The sequence below is a fragment of the Vidua chalybeata genome, chromosome 11, assembly GCF_026979565.1.
Source record: "Vidua chalybeata isolate OUT-0048 chromosome 11, bVidCha1 merged haplotype, whole genome shotgun sequence".
Lineage (NCBI taxonomy): Eukaryota > Metazoa > Chordata > Aves > Passeriformes > Viduidae > Vidua > Vidua chalybeata.
The window spans coordinates 171,094-197,658 of NC_071540.1; positions in this window are offsets into that span (position 1 = coordinate 171,094).

Below are 26,565 nucleotides of genomic sequence, written 5' to 3' on the forward strand. Positions count from 1 at the left end.
TTAGCCAGGTCTAGATGCTGCATTTGGGCTTGAATTCAGGAATCTAAACTCATCTCAACCTTTTGTGCCTTTCTTTGTATTAAGTAACCTGCCCTTGTGTACTATTGGCTGATTAATAATATAAAAAAAGGGATGGGGAATTCTTCAGTGATGCAAATCCAAATGGGAATAATGAAAAGCAAAATCATAGCACATTTTGCACTTCATAGAAGTATATTTACTTATGCTGGAGCAACAGTGTATAGTTTCTATAAAACTTCCATTAAAATAAATTGGAGTTTGGAAAGAAGTGATCAAGCAGCACTTTTCCAGGCCATTCTTTATGCTATTACATCTGAATGTCACAGCAAAGAAAAACATGAATCTGGCTTACTTATCTTCAGTGAGAAAACTATTGCCGGCCAGGGGTCTATGTACAAATCATGAACGGGACGGGAGTGCTGTGGAACGCGTCTCAAGCTGTTTATTTTCCAGCATCAGTCTCATTACATGGTTATGACAATGGGAAGATGCCAGCAGCTCATGTCCCTGACAGCAGCAGCAGTACTCAGTGTTACAACTGACTTTAAAAGTTTTCTTACCAATCACACAAAGCAAAAAGCATATTGACAGTAGTTCTATCCAACCACTATAAGCACACATAGCTTTGGTAAAAAAAATGCTTACTTATTTTGAATACAACAGCTGCTTGTAAGCATTAAAATACAATACACAGAGCTCCATTATTAAGCTCAGAACTTCCTAATATCTCATTAGATATACTTTTCTGTAGCTTTAGGAGTTATTCTAGACAAGCATTAATACACAGACCATTGTTCTATTTGTTCTTATTTTCTACATTGTTGGAGTCCAGGACATCCCTCTGGCTGTCCTGGCTGTCTCGAGACCCTGGCAGGGGGCTCAGAGACCTTGTCAAGAAGTCAAAAACACTTGTGGCTTTGATTTTAGCCCGTGGGAAATGTTGCCAACTCTATATGAGGAATTACAAGCCAAAAGGGTTTGAGTAGTATAATAGATGAATAGACACAGGGTGAAAAAGTAGAATTTTGGGATTTTTAGAATGGGGTTCAGGGGGTACAAGATGGAGAGATTTGGGCGTGTCCTAGCCTTCTCCTTTGTCTTGTCCTCCATGTCTTGGTGTGATGATGACACTTTTCTATTGGTTTAAGGTAGAGACATACTGTCTAACATAGATGATTGGTATTGGCACGAATTTGTAAACATACTACACATAGTTTTGAATATATAATGCAGGAGCCGCCCAAGGCTCGAGGCAGACTACCACGGCTTCTTTACTGAGATGGACCTCAGTAGGTCAGAGAAAGAATGTTATATTTAAGGAAAAATAAACAACCTTGAAAACTCGACCCTACGCATTCCAGACTTCTTCCGGCTGCATGGGCTAGGGAACAAGGACTTTTACAATCTTGGGGTCAGCCCAGCACTGAGACCCCAACACTACATCTTATATAGCTTTTCTGCTGACAAATCTTATGGCTACTGCTTAGCTCTGATCACAGTTCTCCTGTCTCTGAGGCCTGCCTTTTGCAGCTTTCCCAAAACCCTCTGATTTTAAGGATTTCCACAAAAAAAATTTAAACATTTTTAGGGAACAAATTTGTAAACTGCTTTTGAATTGCAGAAAAAATCAGTTCAGCTCTAATTGATCAGGGGCTTGATAACCTTGTTTGAAACTAACCCACTGATGCACCTAAAGAACTCTAAGAAATCAGTAAAATTAATTAGCAGGGCTGATTTACCATTTTCTTTTGATTTTGAGGTCAAACTTGAGGCCATTTTTATTGAAGGACGTCTAGAGAAGGGGGAATGTTGCTACTCTTTGTTGTAGAAGGCAGAAATTCATTTCACCATTTGAATAAAACAGCTTTTCAAACTTAATGGTGAACACTAAATATACAACCAAGGGGCAGGCATAGATGAACATAGTAAATGGAGAAGATAAATATAGTAAACACCAATTCAGTAATTATAATAAAGCTGAATAATTGATTCAGCATGTTCTGACTTATAGGGGAGTAAAAGTTTTACAAATTTGAAATTTCAAAGCATTGCTAGAAATTGAAAAAGACATCACCTGAACTTCTACTTTTATAAGTAAGAGCACTCAGATTTGTGAAAGATAAATAATTTCTTAACCCAGCTTGGAAGTATGGGGTGGTCTTTTAATATTTCGAGGCAAATGTAAAAATTAAATGGAAAGTTCCACGTGGACAGGTATCCTCACTCACAAAATCTGTAGGAAGACTATCAGCATCCCCATGCAACATTTTGTGTGAGAGAATATTGGGGGGGGGGGCCTGTTGGCACTACCTACAACAGTAATTATTTTTTATCAGGGGTTTATTTTTAGGTGCAATGTTGTGACTGTCTGCATTTTCTACAGTTTAACTTTCTTAGAGACTAATTTCAAGACTGGATTTACTTTTTTAGAACACTTTTGATGTTCACTTTTGATGCCAAGTGCATTTTTTATCATTTATCATTTGTACAAATACCAAAGCCTGGATCTCCAACCTCTGAGTTGATGCTCATTTGCATTGTGTAATTAGCTGCAAAATGTGAACTGAACTTGAGGGAGAAATAAAAAAAAATTAAAAATAAGACCCATGCTATGACCTAGAAAACAGATGTAACTGTGATTTACCTTTAAATTTTAATTATGTTTAAAAGAATCAGAGTTTTCCAGATGCAGATTTTTTTTTTTTGAGAGTGGAGTAAATTGAAATAAATAGATATGTGAGGAAAAAGCAATTCCCAAAGGAATAACACTGAAAATAAAGAAAAATATCTCCCAGGAGCAAGGAAAGTGACCTGTAATGTTTTTATATTGATCTTGATTAAGTTTTTAAACTTGTGAGCATTGTTACAGCAGTGAAGATTTTCAAAATTATCCAAAGCTCTTGGCAAAGAAGCAGAAGATTGGGCCATCACTCATTTCAACAGCAGACAAACAGTAAACTGAATTTGAGTTCCCTTAAGCCATATATTTCTTTCCTTTGCATTTTATTATGAGCTTTAACATTTTAACTTTCAGTTTGCTCCTATAATCTGGAAAATGGTTTTGGTTAGTACTTTATAAGATTGAGATAAAATGGCTTTTGGTGCACCCCAAAGAAAATGTTCACTGTGGTGAAGCTGTCTCATGAACAACATAAATAAATTTATGATTTATTTTGTTGGCATCATTAAGTTGATTTTGTTGGCATCATTAAGTTGATTAATCATTAAGATTAAAGTTGGCATCATAAATGCAGATCACAAAACTGATGAGGCTTGTGAGACTATCTTCTTTCCAGCTTGATTCTTCTCTTCATTCGAATAGAGCCATTCCCAGGTTACTGCCAGTGAGGAAGGAAAGAAGGCCCCAGAACCTTTCAACAAATAGTTTAACATTTCAAATTGTTAATGGGCCAATTAATTCCAGCTTGCTTCTCTTAGAAGAACAAGGTCTGTTAATGTTAATTTTTAATATTAATCATTACTATTAATAATTTTCTTTCCCCATTTAAAATCTGATACTGTTTCAGTATGGCAATATAATGCTTGTGTATATTTTTGTATAAAACCACTCCATTATTTTTTTTGTGTATAAATCTAATAAAATGTAATCATTGTACTTCTGTTTAAGAGTTCAGATTCAGGGTACTTGTTAACTCAAGGCATGAATCTAGATAGCAACAAGATAATTACTTGCTAATTGGTATGTGATTACATTTACATTGGCCTGTCATAACTATAAAAGAGACCCTAATTGCATCTCTAAATAGTGGTGATATTCCATCGTGGTACCCTCCTGCTTAACTGAATAGAATGTAAAACTAATTACTTTCATTTTGATCCTCAGATTCTGGACATTGAATTTTTTTTTGGCGTGGCAGTTTTGGAAGAAACTATTCCATTCAAAACTAAGTTTGAAGAAATACCTTGTGGTATAATGAGAGTCTGGAACTAAGTTCTTAATTGCAGGATATTTCTGAACTCTTCCTTGTATACCATCAGATTATTGAGGGTAATATCTTTTACATCATGATAGCAATTTATCATTGAACATTTCAACTTACCATGTTTTAAGCTACACTATCAGTCAATTTCAGAGTCTAAAAATGGTGCTTTGTAGCCCCAGGGAACACATTCCAGTTCCCCTAATGACAGCCAGTAGCACCCTGGGGAGGCTGCAAGGTGTGCACCCTGGGGAAGCTGCAAGGTGTGCCCTGCACACAAAGAGGCAACATGGAAAGACAAATAATCCTCTAAGGAGGCTTTTTCATCTCCAAAATCTAACCTTCATAACTGCTTCCATCTGTGGGCTGAAGACTAATGGACTTTTGAATTCCAAATACTGTCAGGCATTTCCTGTTTTGCAAAAAACTGGACATAGTGAGGTGGAGAGCTTTTAAAGCTGAAGTTTAGACACTGCAAAATCTCCTGGAGGCCCATGTGTGGAAATGATTGTTTTATTTCTAGCACTGAACTGTCAGAGACATCCAAACAGCAATAGTAAAAAAAATAGTAATATTGAAAAAGAAATTATAAAGTTGTGTCAGGGAAAGACCCATGATTTTTTTATATTCTTATGATACATAGAACTGTAGAAATAATTAACTTGTCTTTTATGTTATTAAATTCAGTGTAGGCTACCAAACTATAGCTGGGTCTCAGAAATCACAGAAGAAAAGCTGAAGTAGATGAGGGAGATGAGGCTAACACCTGCTAGATCCAAGAAATTTTATGGAGTACAGAATTAGTGCTGCTGTTTTAATATCTTTTAGACCCCATCATTGACAACAAATATATGTGAGAAATGATACTCACTTTTAAAAATTTAAAGGATTTATTAAAACCTTATAAAAATTAAAACAGAATACTGAATAGAGAACATATTACAGTGCTGGGAGCAAAGGATTTTTTTTTCCCCATGTGCTCATCACACAGTCAATGTTTCGCCTTTTAATCCTTTAACCCTCCCAAAATCTTGTCAGTTGACTCGTTCTTCACTGTCCAGTGGTGGAGATCACTTCGTTACATCTTGATTGGAGGTCAGGTGCTGCCATAGTAACAAGCTGAGCCTCCCAAATGCCCTGACTACCCAGGTCACCCTGTGAGAACAATGGCGGGGGGGTAAAACATAACTATAAATCTATAAAACTTCTCTTAACATATCCATAATATTTGCCTTTTAATTGTGAGAGTCAACTATTGTATTACTCATCTATCACCTATAGAAAGAATATAGAAAAATGCCTTTTCTTTTTAATTTCTTTCAAACAACACACTGCAGCCCAGTAGCTGCTTCTTGAACATTCTGTTTGGGAAAAGGCTTGATTGGAGCAATAGAGATTATGTTTGATTCATCTCAGTAACTGAGGAAGAATAAAAGGATTAGCAGCATGTGTCTCATTTTTACTTCATTCGTTAATTCATAAATCATATTTGCAATATAAGTATATGCCATAATAAGAACTGGTGTTTATACAAACTAAAAATTCTAAGGCATTTCTAAATTGCTCAAAACCCAGTTTGTTTAAAATTCATTTAGTTAAACACAGAAGGAGTCATGGTGTGTTCTGGTTAAAAATATTCAAAACATGATTTTCATTAATCTGGACCAGCTCTTATTTAGACATGACATGTTATGAAATTTTTATAGGCAAGACTTGGTTAGCATCAGTAGTGCTTATATGATGTACCAGTTATTTTTCTCTGTGATAACAATAAGCAGTTGTTTTTCCCATCCCAATGTATTATAAACATACATAAAAATCTCCTATAATTGAAGGCAGAATGATTTGATGATTATTGCTGCAAGAACTTAGACTCATAACCATGTGCTCAAGAAGAGGCACAAGTTCACTGGGGTTTTTGTTGCTCCCAGTGTTCACAAAGGAGAATTTCTGTAATTTTCCGTGTGGCCTGCATTTGCTCCAGCTTCCTGTGTGTACAGGATAAAGGGAGTGCTAGAAGGATACAGAGTAATACTAAAGAACTTGATGTAAAGCAGCCTCTGAGGGTTTCCAAAATCTGTACCTCATCACGAGTGGATTGAGTTCCAGTGAAGCATCACCTGGGATGGCAGTCAGGTTGTTGCACTGATAAACAGCCTGGCTGTCCTCTAGGACACATTCCAGTCAGAAATCCTGGAATGAACTTGCCTACCTTCCTACTGGACTTCTTCTGCCAATTAACTTTGTCTTCATTTGTCTCTCCACTGCATCTCTGTTCACTCAAGGCTCTTCAGGCACTTTACCCTTTGTTACCTGTAAACAGGTGGAGAAACTATTTCACTCTTCCAGCCACTTCCAGCCATAGAGAAATTGTTTCATGTTGCAGGGTATTTGCAACATTTTAGGACTGTCTGACGTACAGTATAAGAAAATGGTCTTGATTTTTCACTCTTTTTTCATTGTTTTAATCCACTTTTCATTTCTATTAGAAAACATTTAATTCTGACACATGGATCACAACCTTGGACCTAAACATCAATTAATAGCTTAAAATAGGTGTAGTGAAAAGCATATGAAATCTTAAGCATCACTATGAAGTCTTGTCTATAAAAATGTTGGAATTGCTGATCTGAAGCTTAATTCAAACTTCTCTATATTGAGGAACCTTTTTGAACAATTTGAACTTTTATTTTTTGGATAATAGCTTTAGAAGTTTTCTGCCTTCTTTCATTTTTAAATCTGCTGCTGAAACATATTTCTCTCTCATTTGTTCTGAATCACCATTTTGCAATCTCTATTGGCTTCCCCCTGCCTGCCCTTGAGTTATAACCATTTCTGAAATGCTGTATGACTACACTTTCTTGCAGTGTTTTCCAAAAAGAAAAATTGCCTGTTTATGTCTCAAAGTCCTGAAGAAGAGCTTTTGCTCTTAGCATTTTCATGAGGTAGAGGGCCAAAGTTGGTTTCTCATTCCATAATACCAGATGGGAAGCAGGGAAAAGTAACACAGAGATCTCTTTAATTTGGAAAGCACTAGTCTTTGCTCGGGGGACAAAATATTCTGAGTTCCCACAGAAAGCAGAATAAGCCAAACACACTCAGCTGTGTCCTCAAAATCCAAAATTTATTGGTGTTTAAACTAGATATATATTAAAAAACCCTAATCACCATATGGAAATCAAACCAGCAGTAGGGTGTAGGTGATCCAGTTTGGTGACCTGCATTGATTTCTTACATGCACAACAACAAGTAGCAGATTTGGTCTATTTTCACTGCTCATTGGAAAGTCTTTGGTAACAATCTTTTCTCTGGGAAGGGAAACAACTGAATTAGTGCAACCAAGTCACCTTTGATTGTCTCAGTTTAAGTTCAACTTAGTGACCTGTGGAAGCCATCACTATTAAGATATTTTCTGACTCAAATTTATACATTTTTACTGTCTTTGGCATCTGATCTTTTAAAATATAGGCATTAGAATTTGCACATTGTAACAGTGATATTAGGCAAAGCTACCTGCCCTTCCCAAATGATTTAGTTTAAAAAGCCATGGATATTGATTTTTATTACTTAGCCACAACAATATTAATTTGGGGAGTATCTAGTGAACAAGTTCTTTTCAGCTTTATCTTTTATGTGACATTTGTTGTAAAAGTTTAAAGCAATGCCATCTTTCTGAAAGATCCTCTTAGGAGGAATATTCAGAGAAAGCACCCCTGAAGGTACCATTCAAAACATGTGCAAAAAGTCTGTTTTTCTCTTGTTTATTTTCCAGTTTTTTCCTGCACCCACTCTTTGCCATTGAACCTTTTAGGATTCCTATATTACCACTTTTTTTGCTCACCTTTTGTCATCAAAAGGAATTCTGCACTTGGCTGGTGCTAAATCTCACTCTACAATTCTGGTCTCATTGTACAAACTGTTTGCTCTGGATTAGTCTGGTCTCCCATTTATGACTTTCAAACACAGAATAATTAAGACTGGAAAAGCCCTTCAAGGCCATCGAGTCCAAGCTGTGCCTGATGCCCACCTTGTCCAGGCCTTCCTGGGATACCTCCAGGGATGGGCACTCCAAACCTCCCTGGGCAGCCCCTGCCAAGGCCATACCACCCTTTCTGTGGGGAAATTTCTCCTGATGTTCACCCTGAGCTTCTCCTGGACCAGCCTGAGGCTATTCTCTCTCCTCCTGTCCCTGTTCCCTGGGAGCAGAGCCCGACCCCCCCAGCTGCCCCCTCCTGTCAGGAGTTGTGCAGAGCCAGAAGGTCCCCCCTGAGCCTCCTTTTCACTTTACCTTTTCAATTGCACTTTAATGAACTTAATTTTTCATAGGCCTATATTAATACCTAATTGTTCATTTACAAGTAATGACCTGTAAAGGAGTTACCTATTTCAGTCTTCCCTTGAAATTTGCCATCACAGTATTACCATAGTCTTTTTGTGGGGAAAACATTTCAGAATGAAACTTTCACTCATTTACTCTCTCTCAGGTGTGTCATTACTTGCATGCTTTTTCTTGTTTCCTCCCAATTAGATTTTTTTTTTTTTTTTTTCATTAGCAAGTCCTTGACTAAACCATTCAGGGCAGGAGAGATGAAAGAGCATGTAAGTGAGACACACATACAGAGTGGGTAGAGGCAGGCTGTTCTTCGCAGGTTTTTGTGTTCAGTGATGCTCAAGGCAACTCAACAGCACAGAAGACTGTCAGCTCCCCTCCTCCAATGCAGTTGTGGTGTCTAACACTGGCAGACCACAATGTGCAGTATTTTTTCACTAATTTCCCCTTCCTTCAGCCATAGGTCAGCTATGTCTAGCGCCTGCAAGTCTCAGTTCCTTCTGAAAGCAGTTCTGAATCTGATTGGAGAGAGGCAAGCTGTGTTTTACTGAGCGAGAGTTGAAGTGATGAAAACAACCTGAGTTAGAGAGAAAAGAGGGGAATGTGAAGAGGATGAGAAAAACACTCCTTTAGTGCCTCTTAGTCAGGGATTCCCACAGGCCTTGCAGAGGCTCTTGGAGCTCTTCAGGAGAGGAAATGCTGCTCTTTTGAAAGCTGAGTCACAAAGGGGATGGGAGTAGGGGCTACGAGTGAAGCTGTGGCCAGTGCGTGCCACAGAAAAAAACAGTGACTCCAATAGCCCAGCCTGCCAGGGCTGTTTCTGTGGGCCTAATCTGTAGCTTCTGAATTCTCCTTTTACATGAAGACCCACTGAGAAAACAGAGATAAGAGAGGAAAGCTATGAAAAGGGCATGAAATTAAAGCTAAAAGCTCCTCTCGCATGGCATTGGCAGACACAGGGCTCTTGCTGCCTTACATTAAGAGTTGAGATAGTGCCTCTCAGGTAATTGTTCCTTTTATACAGATCCGAGGGATAGAACTGCCTCTTGGCTAATTGAAGGCAGTGTCTCACTTCTGGGGGTGATTTTATCACCAAACAGATAAGCAGAGACCCCATCAGCATTCTAGCCCTTTCTGTGAGGTGCTGCACAGAGAAGTCCTTTCCTTTCTGTCTGTTTCCAGTAACTCCTAAGGTTTCTAAAGGAGAGAAGAGTGTTTTTGCAGTAAAAACCACAGATCTGAAGTGTTTTGGCTTTGCAATGTTACATGAGGACTGGGATAGCCATGTGTAACAATGAAGAGACTGGTACCTGGAGCTGTTCTGCTTCCAGTTTATACAAATATCTTCTTTTTTAGTGCCTCATAACAGCGGAAATTCAGTACTTACAAAATCTAACATGGTATTTTGAAGAAAATCTTGAAGTGCTTTCTCAAAGAAAGATACAGCTGTGCCCAGTTTAAGCATAAAAAAACCCTTCTTTAACGGGTAGTGAAAAACCTTGGTAATGAACCTCCCCACAGACATTGCCTTAAACATGATATAACTTCACATTACTTCAGAAGTAAATAGTTAAAAATAAGATAAAAATATTAGAAGTATTGTTTGATTATCCATACTTACACATTCAGCAAAAGATTCTTGATCTTTGATTTTTTATTTGATTGCTGACCCAACGATTCCTTGCTTTCAAAAGTATTACTGGTACTTGGTCTACAACTTGCAGTTTAAGCATCTGTTAAATATTTGATGTGCATCCCAAATAGCCATAGGTAGTGCTTAGGCATTAATTTTCCAAAATGTACCTTTAAGACACAGTATAGTAAATACAAAGTGGAACGGTGATCATAAAAGCTGCATTCTACTCTGAGTGTGCAGTTGGGTATTTTATGGCTAAAGCTGTTACTTCTTTAAGACTTGATGTTTATCATTGCATAAGGGAGAAAATAACCTCCAAAACAAAAAAAGAACTAAAAAAACTCCCAAACAAACAAAAACCCAAGAAAACTAACCAAAAAAACCCTCCACCAAAACCCACAAAAAACCCAAAAACCAAACAAAAAGCCAAACCCAAAAAACAAACTTAAAAAATGAATTCATCTAAACCACTCATATTTTAAAACTATAACTATATTAAAATTGATTTATATAGGACATCACCTGTGAATTTATAAATTATTGGTGCTATATCTAAAAAATCTTTAAATGTACAATCAAACAGAATAAATAAAAAAATAATATTGAGTAAGTTTATTACTAGCTATTTTTATTTTAGTATGGAAATTTTCCTACTGCAATCTTAAATGAGTACTGGTACAGAGAAATATACCCTTATAAAGTGCCTTACAAAGTTTTATTTACAATCTGTTCAAGAAATATTCATTTTAGTAAGTACTCTGGACTTGGGTTTTTATAATCTAGAGAAATTCTTTCCCTCCAACTCCTCAGATGAGAGTCTAGATGGCAAACTTCTGCCATAACCTTTTTTATACCATTGTAAAAGCTTTGTAGACCCAGAGACTTTTTCCTCCCATCACTGTATTTTCCTTGGGGGAGAGAGGGAGAAACTTTTCCCATTCTTATTTTGTCAGACTCAAACAGACAATGAAGGCAAATAAAAAGTTCGAGTGATTGAGTATAACCAGTAATAAATACCAGGGTGTTTTTTGTGGCTTTCTATAATTTCTGTACCATCAGTGTGCTAAAAATGGTTTATTTCAAGATCAACTTGCATTAAAACTTCCCAGTTTTATTATGCTGTAGTGGTCACAAATGTGTCAACACAGGGAAGTAAGCTGGTATTTGTAAATTCAGCTGTTCTGGTTTGTAAATGATAAAATAAAGTCAACTAAAAATTCTTTATTGTAGCACATACCATATGTCATATACCTGTTTTTAAATAATCATAACCACTTCCAGTTTTTACTAAACAAATAGGAGCAGCCTTGAAGTTTATTTACTGAAGGTAATTTAACGCTAATCTGCTTTGCTTTGGTTTTATGACAACTTTGGACACTTTGGGGTGTCTTCCTCTTGCAGGTAAACAAATTTCTTACCTGATGCTTGTGACGGAGCTGCTGGTGTTGCCTGGATACAGCTGGAGCTGTTTGCATGGAGCAGTGCTGCTGTCAGCTGGGCCAGGGTGTTACATTGATTTATAAATCCATTATCTGGCACAGCAGCCCAGCCTTTTACATCAGCGAAGCACAGGAGCCAATGGAGGGTTATTTAGTCATCTTTTTATGAGATATTTTGGCTTCCCAATGACTTCCATGAAAGCTGAGTGCTAACTGTGTTCATTTACCTTTTAATATTACTGTCTTAGGGGGCATCTTTATCTGCATTATTCACTAATTCAACTTCTGCAAGTTAAAAATGCCAAAGGAATGGTCAAATCAGATGACATATGGTGGTGATTTGTAGATACCATTTTTGCAACTCTTCTATAAGATTTCCTAGCTCTTTCCATGTAAATACACCAGATTTTCAGTCTTTCATGACAACACTCTGAGTGTTTTGGACTTTCTGTGCATATTAATATAACATAAATCAGAGTGACTCCAACTGTCTCCATATACCATTTTGATATCTGTGTGATAGGGTAACGTGAAAACTTTAAATTAGTTAATTTCACTTCTAAAAAATACACCTGTGAGATGTTCCACCATGTACTGTGCTGCACTTTAATAAAAAAATAACTGAGAGTGTCACTGTCAGAAGCATTGATGAATGGCCATGCCTGGGTGGACACCTAGTAAAGGAGATGTTATCACATGTGAACATGAATCAGGACTCTGAGAAATAAATCAGAAGTCCCAGTGGCAGGCACAGCAAACCTTGCAGCAGACATATGAGCTGCATTATTTAGTTTTTAGCAGGATGTAATTAACTCATGAAAGCCACCACTGAAAAGTATTTGTGGGGCTGAGAAGCAGAATTTTATAGATCAGTGTTTTGTGATTTGTTCTCTGAAGCATCTGGTCCTCTTCATTGTTTGAGGCAGGATTCTAGTGATGCCTCAGTCTGCCTTACAATAGCCTGAGCATTATTAATAATTTATTATCGAATTCCTGAACAGAGCTCACATTGCAAAACCTGCCTTATTTACAGGGCTGCAGCAGGGGCTGACACCAGGGACAAGGTGTTGAAGCAGATTTGCAGGTGTCGCACAGTCATTCACTACTAGGAATCAGTCAAGGCGCCTCTAAGCTGTCTGTTGAAGTAAGAGGTGGTGTCAGGTCTCTGCTTACCCAGCACCAGGTGAGCAATTGATGAACTGGGATCAGCTTTTTGCTGGTTTGTACTAGAGAACTGAGATCCTGCAACCAAAACTATCGTTTTACTGTGAGTTTTTCTTGAGTTATAGAAACAGTTTCATTAATTCTACAAGGGAATGTGGTCTCATAGGGGCAATCCCTGTTAACAAGTGCTGGGACTTTCTACTCTGAAAGGGTAGTCAAGCATTGGAATGGACTCCTTGGGGAAGTGGTGGAGTCACCATCCCTGGAAGTCTTCAAAAAATGAGCAGATGTGGCACTCCACGACATGGTTTAGTGGGCATGGGAATGATGGATCAAAGGCTGAACTTGATGGATTTGGAGAACTTTTCCAACCTGCATAATTCAATGGTTCTGTGACTTTAGTGTTCACTGGTGCTTCTAGAAGTGGCAGCTGGGTGTTTGGAATCTTTCTTAACAATAAAATATTCTTCATAATGAGGGTGAATGCCAGCAAGGTGAACAAAATTTCAGCCAAACAGCCTTGCTCCTGGAATCTAGTGAGAAGTTACTGGAAAAGAGAGAGGTTGTTAATGCCACTCATTTCATTGAACAGTAGTGACAGCTGGTATTTATCAAATGCAGGCATATTTCCTGACACAGTGTCTAACAAAGCATTGCACATTCAGAAAATAGAGATTGTTTGTTTGTTCTTATATTGGGCTGGGTTTATTTATTTATTTACGGTAGCTGCCCAGAAAAGACAAGGACTGTTCTGTGCAGAGCAAGAAAGTTTGATACAAATGCATATTATGCATGGGTATTTATTTTAGAATGTCATATGACATTTTGCACCAAATTCTACACTAAAATCTCCCTTAAAACCAAACTGCACTTCAATTCTCTGTAGACATTTGCAGGTGAGTGATTTGAGGTAGGGGCTGTATTTGTGTTTTGTATGTTCAATTCATGCCACAGTGGGGCCCTCAGCTTCCAGCCCAATTATCTAGGTGTTGTTGCAATGTAAGAGTAATAATGATGATAATAAAATTAACATCTTTAGTTAGCTGTGACAAGCTGAGTGGTTTTTTCCCCTCCAGCTGGTAGGAAATTGCAGCACATATTTATTTCCAGATGTAGGCTGATTCTTAGGCTTTCCATTACGTAGAGAAATAACCCTGCATTTTCTTGCTCACTTTCTCTGTTCATCTGCTTCAGTGACCTTACTGATATGGAACCTTGTAAAGTGGTGAGCTGGCTGTGACAGACACAGGAGGTGAGACACATGGATTGGCTTTAATGAGCAATGCCTATATGCTCACATTAGCATCAGTGTTCATTCCAGGCTTACACAAACAGGTATCAAGGTTGAGCTTGCCACTGGCATTGGAGCTGCTCACATGGCTCTGCTTTTTTCTGGCTGTATCACTGTGGAAATATTGAAAAGTTTTTGTATTTTTTTTAAATTCTGCATCGTGGATTGAAGCAAAGTACAAATTCTCTAAATTTCTTTCTCTGATGGAAATGTTTGATCTGGCTCCTCATGACATGCTGCTGCAGCACAGCTGCACTGAGTGCTCTGGCTTTGCTGTTCTTGGAGCGGAAAGTCTTTTTTATCACTGACAAGGTAACTTCTGACTGCCACTGCTGCTATGTATCCATTTAAAAAGACAAGTATCTCTGCTTGGAAAATTAGAACTTAAATCTTTGACATTTCAGGAGTTGCTGTATATAGAAACACAAGGAGTGTGTTTTTAGCATGCAGAAAAGCAGCCACGAGCTCTATGAAAACAGCTCCACAAAGGGGTAAATTGAATCTCCTGAGGTGCGAAGATGGGCCATGCCAACAGACGAGAGCAACAATTTGTGAGTAAAACAATAAATGACATAGAACAAGTATAAAATCATTCTTTCTGTTAAAGAGAACAGATTCTAAAAATTGGCAATAAAGGGACTCAGCTAAAGGACAAGGCATGGGAGCCACCAGTGCAGGTATATTTTAGAGAACACCTTTTTTCATCCTTTGTATCAGTATCTATGGCTTCTTGTGACATGATGCCCCAGACTTAGAGAGAAAAAAAGAAAATTTCAATATCTTTTGATATTACAATGCCCCATTTTATTGGTTGATTTCCAGCTCATATAGTATAAGAAATTAGAAATAATCTTCTGTCCTGGGTTGCAAAATGTGGGTAGGGTTGTGTATTCTATTATACTCTGTTAGAGGTGGGGCAATTATCTTCTGTTAATTGGGCAGTTTTTCTTTATCTCTTCCACAACCAATCCTTCCTCCAGAGAAATAGCCTCTGTTAATAGTCCCTTGAGTGTCACTGATAAAATTACATCATCCCATTGCGAGATGCTCCACCCAGAGAGATGAGCCAAGCATTCCTACCTAGATGTAATTTGAGATTTAGAACATCACAATCAGCCTTTTCCACTAGATTCCCAGAAGAACAGCCCCTTCTCCACTAAATTCCAAAAAGAATTCCAAAAAGAACAGTTTTCTTCTCCACTTAATTCCCAGAAGAAGACAACGCCCATCTACACCACCACTAGACCTTCAAAAAAAAAAAAACCTACACCCTTCTACAAAATCACTGTTTCAACAAAACAACACCTGTCACTCCAAGAAGACTGCAGCCACCACTCAATCAGATTGCTACCAACACCCTGACACACAGGGTGTCAAGTCATATTTTGACTCTGTCAGTGTTTCCTTTTTTTTTTTGTTGTGGTTTTTTTGTTTGTTTGTTTGTTTTTGTTTTTGTTTTTTTTTGTTTGTTTATTTGGTTTGTATTATTACATTTGTGTTTTTTTTTTTTTTTGTTTTTTTTTGTTTTGTTTTGTTTTGTTTTCCTAATAAAGAACTATTGTTCCTATTCCCATCTGTGCCTGAACACCTCTTAATTTCAAAATTATAATAATCTGGAGAGGAGAGGTTTACATTTTGCATTTCAAGGAAGGCTCCTGCCTTCCTTAGCAGACACCTGTCTTTTCAAACCAAAACAGATTTTGGCGCCCAATGTGAGGCACGAGGGTATCAAGAGAAAAAGGGTGAAAAAAGGAATAACAGTTCTTAAATAACCCAATTTTTGTGTGCTGGTCGCTAGGTGTCACCATGTGGTCTAGCTTACCTTGATTTGGGTGGCATGTAGTTGTAGCTGTATTTTTCCCATTTACTAGCCCTTATCTACACATAAGTCCTATAACTAAAGCTACTGTAGTTGTTATCCAGTTTGCTTAACAAATTAATAAGGTGAAGAATTCATAGTTTAACTTCCTCTAGAAAGCAGACACATAAATTCAAAGCTATCACACACAAACTATATGTTTTTGGGGTTACTGTAATAATACTTACTGTGAAGAAATGACACCAGGAGAAATTTTCTCCCAACCCTTCAACCAGCTCTTTAAGTCTGCCCCACCGGTTTTTGAAAAGTTCAAACCTTCTCTAAATGTTAATAATAGCATAGAGTAGCTAGTGTTAGTAATATACCTGCTATATTTAACATTCAGAGATAAAAGAAGTTTGACTTAGAAAACCACCCTAATATCTACCCCAAAAACCAAAAACACTGCCCCAAAACCTAACACAGCTCCAGAAACTAAAGATGTTACCCAAGAACCTAACACAGCCCCAGGAATTAGAGATACTACTACAGTACCTGACACTACCCTACAACTGTTCTGGTTTGAAAGCAAAACTAGTGAGACACTCCAAGTCAGAAATACAATTTATTGGGAAAAGAAAAAAAAAAAGAAGACAAAAATACATGCAATGATACAAAAGGAAGACCACTGACAAAGTCAGAATACAACCTGACACCCCTTTGGCCAGCGTGCTGGTAGCAATCCAAATTGGAGTGGCTGCAGTCTTCCTGAAGTGGCAGATGTGGTTGCTGTGTCTTCTTGGAAACCTGTGGAAAGGCTGACTCTCTGTCTAGAAATCCCTGGATTTATCCAGGTGGGAATGCCTTGCTCCTTCACTTGGGCGGAGCATCTCACAATGGGCTGATGTTATTCTGAGTCATGAGGTGTGTCTTTAATCACCTGTTAAACAGAACTGGCGCTTGGAGAGTGTTATCTCTGACATTGATGGGCCTGTTAACAGGAGATAAGGAAAACTGTCCAGATGCAACTGCTACTCGGATGGTAATAGGAAACATCTTGGTGCTTAGTCTTGGACAACAACCCGCATCAAAAATGAACCACCAAAATTAGGTAGAGGTTCTAATAAAAGAGATGCATGAAATGAGCCAGATACTAAAAGAGTGCATTTCCCCAGCTAGTGAAAAATGTCGTTGTTGAGGTGGACACAACACAAAGCAGAGACATCAAGCAGTCTTCTGATGGCAACTCTTTATTATGGAAAAGGGCTGACCTTTTATACACTTCCTAATTGTTTATGCTTCTTCTACCCTAACTATTGGCCACAATAATTCAACATTACACCATTGGTGAAAAGTAACAGTGACTTCAGTTAACTTTCTTGTCCAGCTGCAAAGTTCCCTCCTTATCTTTCTTCAATTCCTCTCTTCTCTTGGTCTCCTTGGTAACAGCCTTGGAGAGAGCTCCTTATCAGCTTCTTCTTGCTTCTCAGCTTCCTCTTACTCCTTTAGCTAACAGGCCCACTGTTAGCCCCTTCCACAGAAAAACTTTCCCCCTATCTCAAAGAAGGAGAGTCTGAGTACAGCAGTAAAACCCACAGATGCTACAATTGTCCAAGTTCCAACTAAACCACAAAACCAGTCACAAGCAGCAGCAGTCGCCCCTGTGGAAACAATGAAGTCTAAGAGGAAATTAGAACACCCAGATAAGAATAAGAAGGCTCTCACAACCCACAGGGAAGACAACAGTTGAGATCATCACCGAGTCCCTGACATATATAAAAGTCTATGCACCTAAGGACACTGAAGCATCTAGTGCCTGAGATCAGTGAGCACTGAGCAAACCTTGCATAAGCACATCCCTACAGATTAGCTGACTCTCCTTCTGCATTATTCAGTTGTGTACTTGAAACAGCAGGAATCAGGATGTGAGTGAGGCATGGAATTCCAGGTGAAACCTTTATATCAAGGCATTTAGTATTGACTCTACATTTGAAATAATATAATTTACCAATAGGAGAATAATCTAAAGAATTACAGAATCATTAAGGTTGGAAAGGAACTCCAAAACCATCAAGTCCAGACTATGACTGATCCCCACCTTGTCACACAGTCCAGAGCACTGAGTGCCATGTCCAGGCCTTCCTCAGACATCTCCAGGCTGGGGACAAAGAAAGTTGTAGAATAAATGTAGGAAACTGTTCAAATCACAGTCATAGTAACAGTTCTCCTGACCTCAATAAAACTGCCTAAGTTATATTTTTCTGTATTTTTCTTTTTTTTATTTTTGCTTCCTCTAATATTTTGGCTAAAACAGGGGGCTACAAAATGCATGGGTAAAGCCAGGTTGTTGTTTTATTCCAGTAAATACACCCTTTGTGCTCTTTGGGGCATGCTGGTTTTACAGAACAACCTCACCTATGAGAAGCAGCGAGCCAGGACCCTTAAGAGCTAAGTTTTGTTTCCATCTGTGCCCTAGATTTCTCAAGTCTTTGATAAAAATAATTCCTTCTCTCTGACTCAGCCACAGTAAAAAAATTGTGATTCTGGTATTTGTATTCTTTGGAGTGCTTGGAGAACTGATGATGAAATGAACCATGAAGAGATGCACATTAGTGTCACCATTCTGCTCCTGTTGAGAAATATTCCCTGATGTTTGCATCCCCAGCTTTATACCCAAATGGAACAAGTTGTTGAATGGTTCTGGTGGTTTGTAGTTTTTGTTGTTTTGAGATGCTCTCCATGCATCAGAGCATTTACTACCTTATGGCAAATATCAGGAAAAATTTCCTCCCTGTGAGGGTGGGCAGGCCCTGGCACAGGGTGCCCAGAGCAGCTGTGCCTGCCCCTGGATCCCTGGCAGTGCCCAAGGCCAGGTTGGACACTGGGGCTGGGAGCAGCCTGGGAGAGTGGAAGGTGTCCCTGCCCATGGCGGGAGTGGCACTGGATGGGCTTTAAGGTCCCTTCCAGCCCAAACCATTTTGGGATTCTACAAATCTGGATCCTGCCTTTGGCTCTTCAAGTGAGAGAAAATTCGTTTGGGATTGCTCTGTCCTGTGTCCTGTAATCCAGGAATTTTGCTGTCTGCCTTATGCTTGGGACTGCTGACAGTCTAATCATCCTATGTATTTTATATTCTGTTTTGTTCAATTCTACTAAAATCTGAAATAATTGGGATATGCAATGCAGGATCAGAAACACCTCAGGTGTTCTATTAATATTCATTTACTAGTTCATTTTAGTTCTACTGTTATGAACACTGAAAGAAACAGTGAAGACATTGTACATAAACAGACATAAATGCAATGGCAGCCATTTATTTGTCCAGTTTATCTGTTTGATCATTTCTTTTAAGTACAGATGTCTTTAACAAATCAGAGAACATAGCCTATAGTAGAAAGAAAACAAATGTTTCTGGACACTAGAGAAAGAATCTGGAGGCCTTTAAACACGTTTTCAATTTTCATGTCCAATCTCACCTGGAAATGAAGAAGAGAAAGCAAAGAGCCCTTGCAATAACTAGAAATGGAGAATTTAATGAAATAAGTGGTAATGCCAGGCCTGTGTTACATGCAATGCTAATAGAAGTCCATGTTGTGGAGAGCCCAAGGCTGCAGCACAGCAGGAGTTTCAGGGTTTTTATATAAAGAATCCGTGTAGGTATCTAAGTTATCCAAGCCAGACAAGACAGTAGAACTGAATCCTACCCCTGCAAAATGCTCTTTACATTACACATGGTTGCTGGAAGGGGACATAATTACATTTGCATGTATTTTAAGGCCTCTTTTTTCCTGAGAACACTTGTTATGCATTTATATTTTCATGGAACATAAAATCTCACCAATATTTAACACAAGTGAAAGGCCAGAACAAAAAAAAAGAAATGCCAGACATTCAAAGAACGTTCTCTTTATATAATCAATTTGGTCTCAAACTGTGTGCCCACATTTTTGCATGCAGCTACAACTTTATTTGACATCAGAAACTTCAGCTGCTCACTTTTCTTTGGAAATTTTACTGCTTGTCTAAAAAACCCAGAATGTTGGAAAGCCAAAATGGGCCTTCTCCATTAAAGACTATGTTTCACTGAAGAAGAAAATAATCTTCCAAATCCTTCAACATAATTGTTCAACTTTCTATTTATGTGTTTATTTCTATTTATAAATATACCCCACCTGCAGAGCTGCCCCAGCCCTGGGATCAGCACAGCAAGGACCTGGAGCTGCTGCAGAGAGCCCAGAGGAGGCACCAGGATGAGCAGAGGGATGGAGCAGCTCTGCTGGGAGGAAAGGCTGGGAGACCTGAGATTGTTCACCTGGACAGGAGAAGCTTTGGGGTGAGCTCACTGTGGCCTTGCAGGGCCTGAAGGAGCTGCAGGAAAGATGGAGAGAGAGAATTGCCAAGGGATGGAGGGACAGGACACAGGGAATGGCTCCCACTGCCAGAGGGCAGGGCTGGATGGGATATTGGAAGGAATTGTTCCCTGGAAGGATGGGGAGGCCCTGGTGTGGATATTCTCAGTTCAGGTGAAGAAAGAACAGAGATAGTTTCTACCATGCCAAGCCTGGGAAACTTAGAGAAAATAATTAAAACAATTATTATCTCTTTTTCTGCACATGTTGTTTATAGATATGATTTTGCAGAGTGTACTACTCTTAGCTCACCAATAGTGTGAGAGGTTTTTACTCTAAGACCAATCAAGTCTTAGCTTAGCGAGTCGAGTTATAAAAGAGGCACAATTCTCCATTAAACATCTTCTTTTCACCTTCTGAAGACTGGAATCTTTTGTTCCTGTTCCTGACTCAACAGGGACGTCTGGTGACCCTGAGTGGAATCGCAGGACAGCCGGGACATGACCCAAGACGTGCAGCCCCAGCAGCCCTTTGCAATCAGACGCCTTTTGCCCTCTTGAGTGAGGTAATGCTGACTTTGCCCCATGTCTTCCTGAGAAGATTTGTCTTATTGGGACTGTGGGTATTGGCCCCAGGCGGCCAAGAACTGAGTAAGGGACAATTTTTCCCAACACGGCAGACTGACTCTTGGAGTGGGCACCTGCTGAGGGATGGGTTTTCCTTAAAAATGGGGAACCACCTTTTCACAGATGAACAACTAGTACTTACCGTGTAGAGGAATATAATACCTCCCATGGGAGTCACAGTTTTGGATTAAGTGCTCTGCAATCTGCTGGCCTGGGCCAGAGATCACAGGTTTCCAGTAGAAGTGAGCGCTGCATTCAACCCAGGGACTTGGAAAGAACTAGGCGATTGCTTATTGGAGGAGGTCATCAGAGGGGATGCGACTGCATCTGCACTGGTCACCACCTGGAGATGCATTTCCCAAGCCTTAATAGGCAGAACCATGGAGAGCAATTCAGAACTGGGGGTTTTGGAAAGTGAAGATGCTGTCTCTGTGCTCAGTGGCATTTTGAGGATCAGGGAGGAGGCAGGCAGGGCAGCAGCTGTCCCCGCCCCAGCTCCATGTAGGCCCGTGGGGGACATGGACACACCCTGCAGAACCTATATATTGCCTAGACACTACGTCCCGCCAATGCACCATCATCCCCTAGACTATGTCAAGCCAAAATATCCTTTGGTGGATGTCCGACCACTGACCACTTGGCAACCTGTGCCCCGGTCAGGCGGGCTGGAACGCCCCGCCCCAAGTGCAGCACCAGCAGCCTCTTCCACCCTTCAGGCAGCAGCGGGGCTGCCCTTGCCACAACTGACAGTTATGGCATTTCTGGCACCACAGGGCATGTATTGGCCAGCCCCGGCCCGACCGGTGCCACTGCTACCCTCAGCTTCACAGGCTGCATGGCCCTGTTTGCCGATTCCCTTTTCGTCTCCACTGTGGCGGCCCAGGGACTGCCCAATTCCTGGGCAGCCAGCTTCATTGCCTCCAGTGCTGGTGCCCTCCGCCTCTAGATCGCAGACAGGAGAGGGGCCAGCGCCACCTGCAGTCTGTGATGTGGCGGGGTCCTCCGCCCCCTCAGCTCCTTCTTTATCAGCTACGGAGCCTGCCCAGATGTACAGGCCATGTACCTCTGTACCGCTGGAACCAGCTGTGGAGCCTCTGTTCCAGCCACTGGCACACCCCCACCAGCCGCGGGGCCCCATCTTCCTTGGCAGATCTGGTGCAACTGCCTCCTCTTCTGCCCTGCTGTGCACCATGTGGACCAGCTGACTTAATATCTTTTGCAGTGCTGCTGTTTGCTGTGCCACCTTCCACTGTGCAGCAGCACGCCTTGGGTGGAGCCCCCGTGTTGTTCTCTGCCCCACCTCCTGATGGGCTGCCCCCCATGCCAGCGGTGGAGGCCATCTTCCCCGCCCCACCTTCTACGCTGGCACCACCGCCAGTAACTGGCTTCTCAAAGACACCATTCACAGCTGTGGCCCCACCCTTCACGCTGCCTGCCCCTCTGATGCCCACAGCTCTGACATCCGCGCTGCCTGTTGCAACACTGGAGGCAACAGACTTGTCCACTCTGCAATTTGTGGCCTCGCTGCCTTGCTGCTGCAAGCTGCGGTTGGTCCTTTTGTACTGCCACCTGTGATGGAAGGACCTGCTGCCCCACTGGCCGCGGTTCAGATCCCTACTCTGTCACTGATGACTGCCTTCCCCACCCCAGAGATTGTAACTGACTCCTCTATTCCACAGTCTGCAGCTGCTTCTTCAACCGGTGCCTCCAACCAACCCCCCTTCCTCTGCTGCCTGCAGGCCGTCCCTCTCGCCCCCATTCTCCAGGAGGGAGGCAGTGATAGCGACAATCAACAACATTCAGCCCCCCGACGGGGGTGTGACCTGATGTCAAAATGCTGGTGCCGACAGGCAGGGACAGCGTCTCAGAGGGACCTTGGGATGCTGCCCCCCTGTCGGGTGGCTGTACAACTTGTAATGAACAGTTTCCACGTGTTCCCCAGAGATGCGGGCAGGGCCTTTTTAGTTCCCATGGCAACACTATAAAAAAACTACTAACTCTAGCTAAGTACCAATATTGAAATGCTAATTAGCTAATTGCTCTGTTTGTTTTCTCTAAACTACCTGGAGATAACTGGCCTCCCACCCCTCCACGCTGCCATTCTGGGACTAACATGCAAATAAAAAACCCTTAGGATCATGGGAGTATTTTTAGGAGATAAAAAAGACTATAAATAAAAAACTGAACACAGTAGAGGAGTCTAGACAAATGCCCTAGCTGAGGAAGAGGGAAACACATCCCCTGATTGACTTTTACCCATTGCCATCACCTAAGAAAGAATAGACTAGGTTAGGCTATGAGAAGCAGGGAGACAGGGAGAGAGAGAGCCCTGGTGCTGCCACCACGGAAGGAGTGGGGACAGCTGTTGTTCTGGATTTCAGCAACAGACTCGGCATGCCACGCCTCCTTACCCTCTGGCCACTGGTGTGCCACAAGGAGAGAAGAAGGGACAGCTGCTGCTCTGGACTTCAGTGACAGACTCTTCACACCTCCTTCCTTTCTGCCACCTGGGAAAGCTACAACCACAGGAATGAGCTCCATGTCGAGCCCCCTACCCAGCTGATCTTTTTAATAAAGAGCTGAACATTAATAAAGGCATTAGCCCTGTTCATTTCACAACTGATAAACCCCAGCCGCTTCTGGGATTCAGTCAGGATACAGGCTTTGGAGGCTAGTGATTGGGACTTGATAGAGAGGGTGGGCATGCCCGGGGGTGGTCTCACAAGCATACCACTCTTGGGAGAAGGGACCGTAACTGACAGTTAGACAGTTCATCTCGCATCTCAGGATGGGGCAAAGAGGGATCAGGGTGACAGTGTTCCGCCGCAGGGTGGAATCCAGGCTTTTCCCATGCACAAAGTGGTCCCAAATATAGGACAAACTGACAGGCATGAGGTCATAGCCTGGCATGTTGTTCAAGATTTGGAAGATAAGGTAGTGATGTATGGGCTGGGTTCTGCACAAGTTATGCAAATTATCAGAGTGATAAACTCTGACCTCCTTCCTCCCTATGATATTAGACATTTAGCCTCTGTATTGTTCCAGCCTGTGTAATTTGAGGTTTTTAAGAACAATTTGAGACAGCTGGCTGAAAGGGTAGCAACGGAGAATTTGCAGTTGCCTCAGATGGATCCCAGATCCTATGTAGGGATGGATGCGCTCATGGGACAAAATGCCTTTTCTAATCCTGATCTTCAGGCTACCTGGGACCCTCTCTTACTCAAGCAGGGACAAAAGGTAGGTTTCATGTCATTGTTGAAAATCATGGAAATGGCCGCTCCCAGGCCATGATATGTGAAAATAACTCAGGGAGCGAAGAAATTGTTCCTGTCATTTGTTGAAAAAATTGCAGCAGCTTTAGAGAAGCAGGTTGAAGATGACAATTTGAGACAGGTTTTATGCAAGACTTTAGCAAGAGATAATGCAAATGATGATTGCAGAAAGATCATAAATGCTCTGCCGGGCAACCCATCATTGACAGACATGATCAAAGTATGTTCTAAGACAGGTACTGTAGACCACAAAATGTCTGTTCTGGCAGCTGCTTTGCAGACAGGCCTGGCATGGCCAATGTAAAAAAGAGAAGAAAAAGGGCAAGCAGAAACAGGGAACAGAGACAAAAAAAAAGGAACCAAACACTAATTTCTTGTGCTCAAGGTGTGCAAAGCCAGGTAATTTTGCAAGTAAATGCAAGTCTACCTACCATGCCAATGGCCAGCGTTTGGCAGGCCTGGGAAACGGGGGGATGAGCACACAGGGGAACTGCACTCTGACACAAGTGATTCCTCAGGGCATGGCAATGGCACAGGTTTGCTCAGCCAACTCAGGGCAAGCACCCACGGCTCTGCCAGGACGGATGTTTACACTGCAACAGCAGTCATCTTAGATTCATGTCGTGTACATAAGGTTCCTCTGAATGCATTTGGGCCTTTAGGTCAAGGACTGAGTGCATTGCTTGTAGGATGATCTAGTACTACCCTTCTGGGAATCTTTGCACACCCAAGTGTCATTGACTCTGACTTTACGGGCCAAATTTGTGCCATGGTTTCCATGCCCACCCCTCCGTCACTATTCCAGCAGGGACTCACATTGCTCAACTTGTGCCTATTCAATCATGTGTTCCCAGGGCTGACCAGCGGACTTGTGGAGATGGTGGTTTCATATCCACAGGAATGCCACAAGTCTTCCGGACCACAGGCATTTCTGCTCAGCGACCATAAATGACATGTACCATGATTCTACTGGGTGCCAGTCCATCTCAGATTCAGCTGCAAGGTTTGATTGACACCGGAGCCAATGGGACAGTCATCTCCTCCTCTGCGTGGCCTCCTAAGTGGCCTTTAGACTCTATGGGTTAGGGGGTACAATACAGACCTTTATAAGCCAACGGGCTGTGTTGATCAAAAACACAGATGGGCAGACAGCTATGGTTTTGCCCTATGTCACTGCAGCTCCGATCAACCTCTGAGGACAGGATGTATTGGCGGCCTGGGGGATATGGATTGGGATGGATTTTTAATAGGAGTCACTGCGCTGAAGGGTGCAAAATATCCTATGCTGCCTCTATGGTGGCTAATGACCAGACCCATTTGGGAGAACCAGTGGCCCCTACCAAACGATAAATTGGTTGCCCTTTGTGACTTAGTTCAGGACTAGCTTTGGCAGGGACACTTTGAGCCTTCTACCAGTCCCTGGAACACTCATGCTTTTGTGGTAAAGAAAAATTGGGGAAGTGGAGCTTTTTACAAGACCTCCAACAAGTTAATGCAGTCATGGAGAGTATGGGGGCATTGCAGCCTGGTATGCCCTCACCCACCATGCTCTCTGTGGGATGGGAAATCTTGATCATTGATTTGAAAGATTGTTTTTTTATGATTCCCTTACATCCTGATGACAAACCAAAGTTTGTTTTTACCATGCTTGCAATTAACAATGCTGAATCCGTACAGAGATATCAATGGAGAGTTTTGCCACAGGGCTGCAAGAACAGCCTGACTATTTGTCAATGGTATGTGGGTCAGGCCTTGTCTGGAGTCTGAGAGCAGTTTCCTGACATGCATTCCTATTACTACATGGGTGACATCCTGGTGGCAGCATCCACTCAGGATGAATTGCTGAAGATACATCCTCAGCTGTTTGCTGCCTTGCATTCTTATGGACTGCAAGTGACTCCGGAAAAGGTCTAACACCATCCTCCTTGGAAATATTTGGGGGTCAAGATTCTTGATTGAACTATTCAACATCAGGAGGTTCAATTCACGGATTCTATTGTGACCCTGAATGATGCCCAGAAATTGGTAGGGGTTGTCAGTTGGTTACATCCTATCTGGGATTGACCAAGGCACAAATGTCCCCCACTGTTCTACCTTTTAAAGGGGGACCCTGATCTGAATTCACCTCGGAAATTGACTCCTGAGGTGCGACAAAAGCTGGAAGAGACCCAACAGGATCTTTCTGCTCGTCAGGTCTATTGAGTAGATCCTTCCATTGATATCACTGGATTTATTACCTATCCAGACAGTCATCCTACAGGTGTCATTGGCCAATAGAGTGACAAATGGCCTGATCCCCTGCACATTTTGGAATGGGTCTTCTTGCCCCATCAACCTAAAAAGACAGCATCCCTGTTGTTTGACTTGATTGCTCATTTGAAAATCAAATGCTCTCAGCAGTGTTTGCAATTGATGGCAGCTGATCCTGTGAAAATTATTCTTCCAGTGGAGTGGGACACCTTTGAATGGGCTTCATTAACATTGCTCCTTTGTAAAGTGCACTGCAAAACTTTTCAAGGCTAATTGCTTATCATCTGCCCAGTCATAAGTTATTGCAGCTGGCAAAAACAACCAATCTGTCCTTGTGGCCGAAAAAAAGTCAAGTGCCACTGCGGGGGGATCCACTGTCTTCACTGACAGCTCAGGAAAAACAGGGAAAGCCATTGTTACTTGGAAAGATAAATCTTGATGGCAAGCG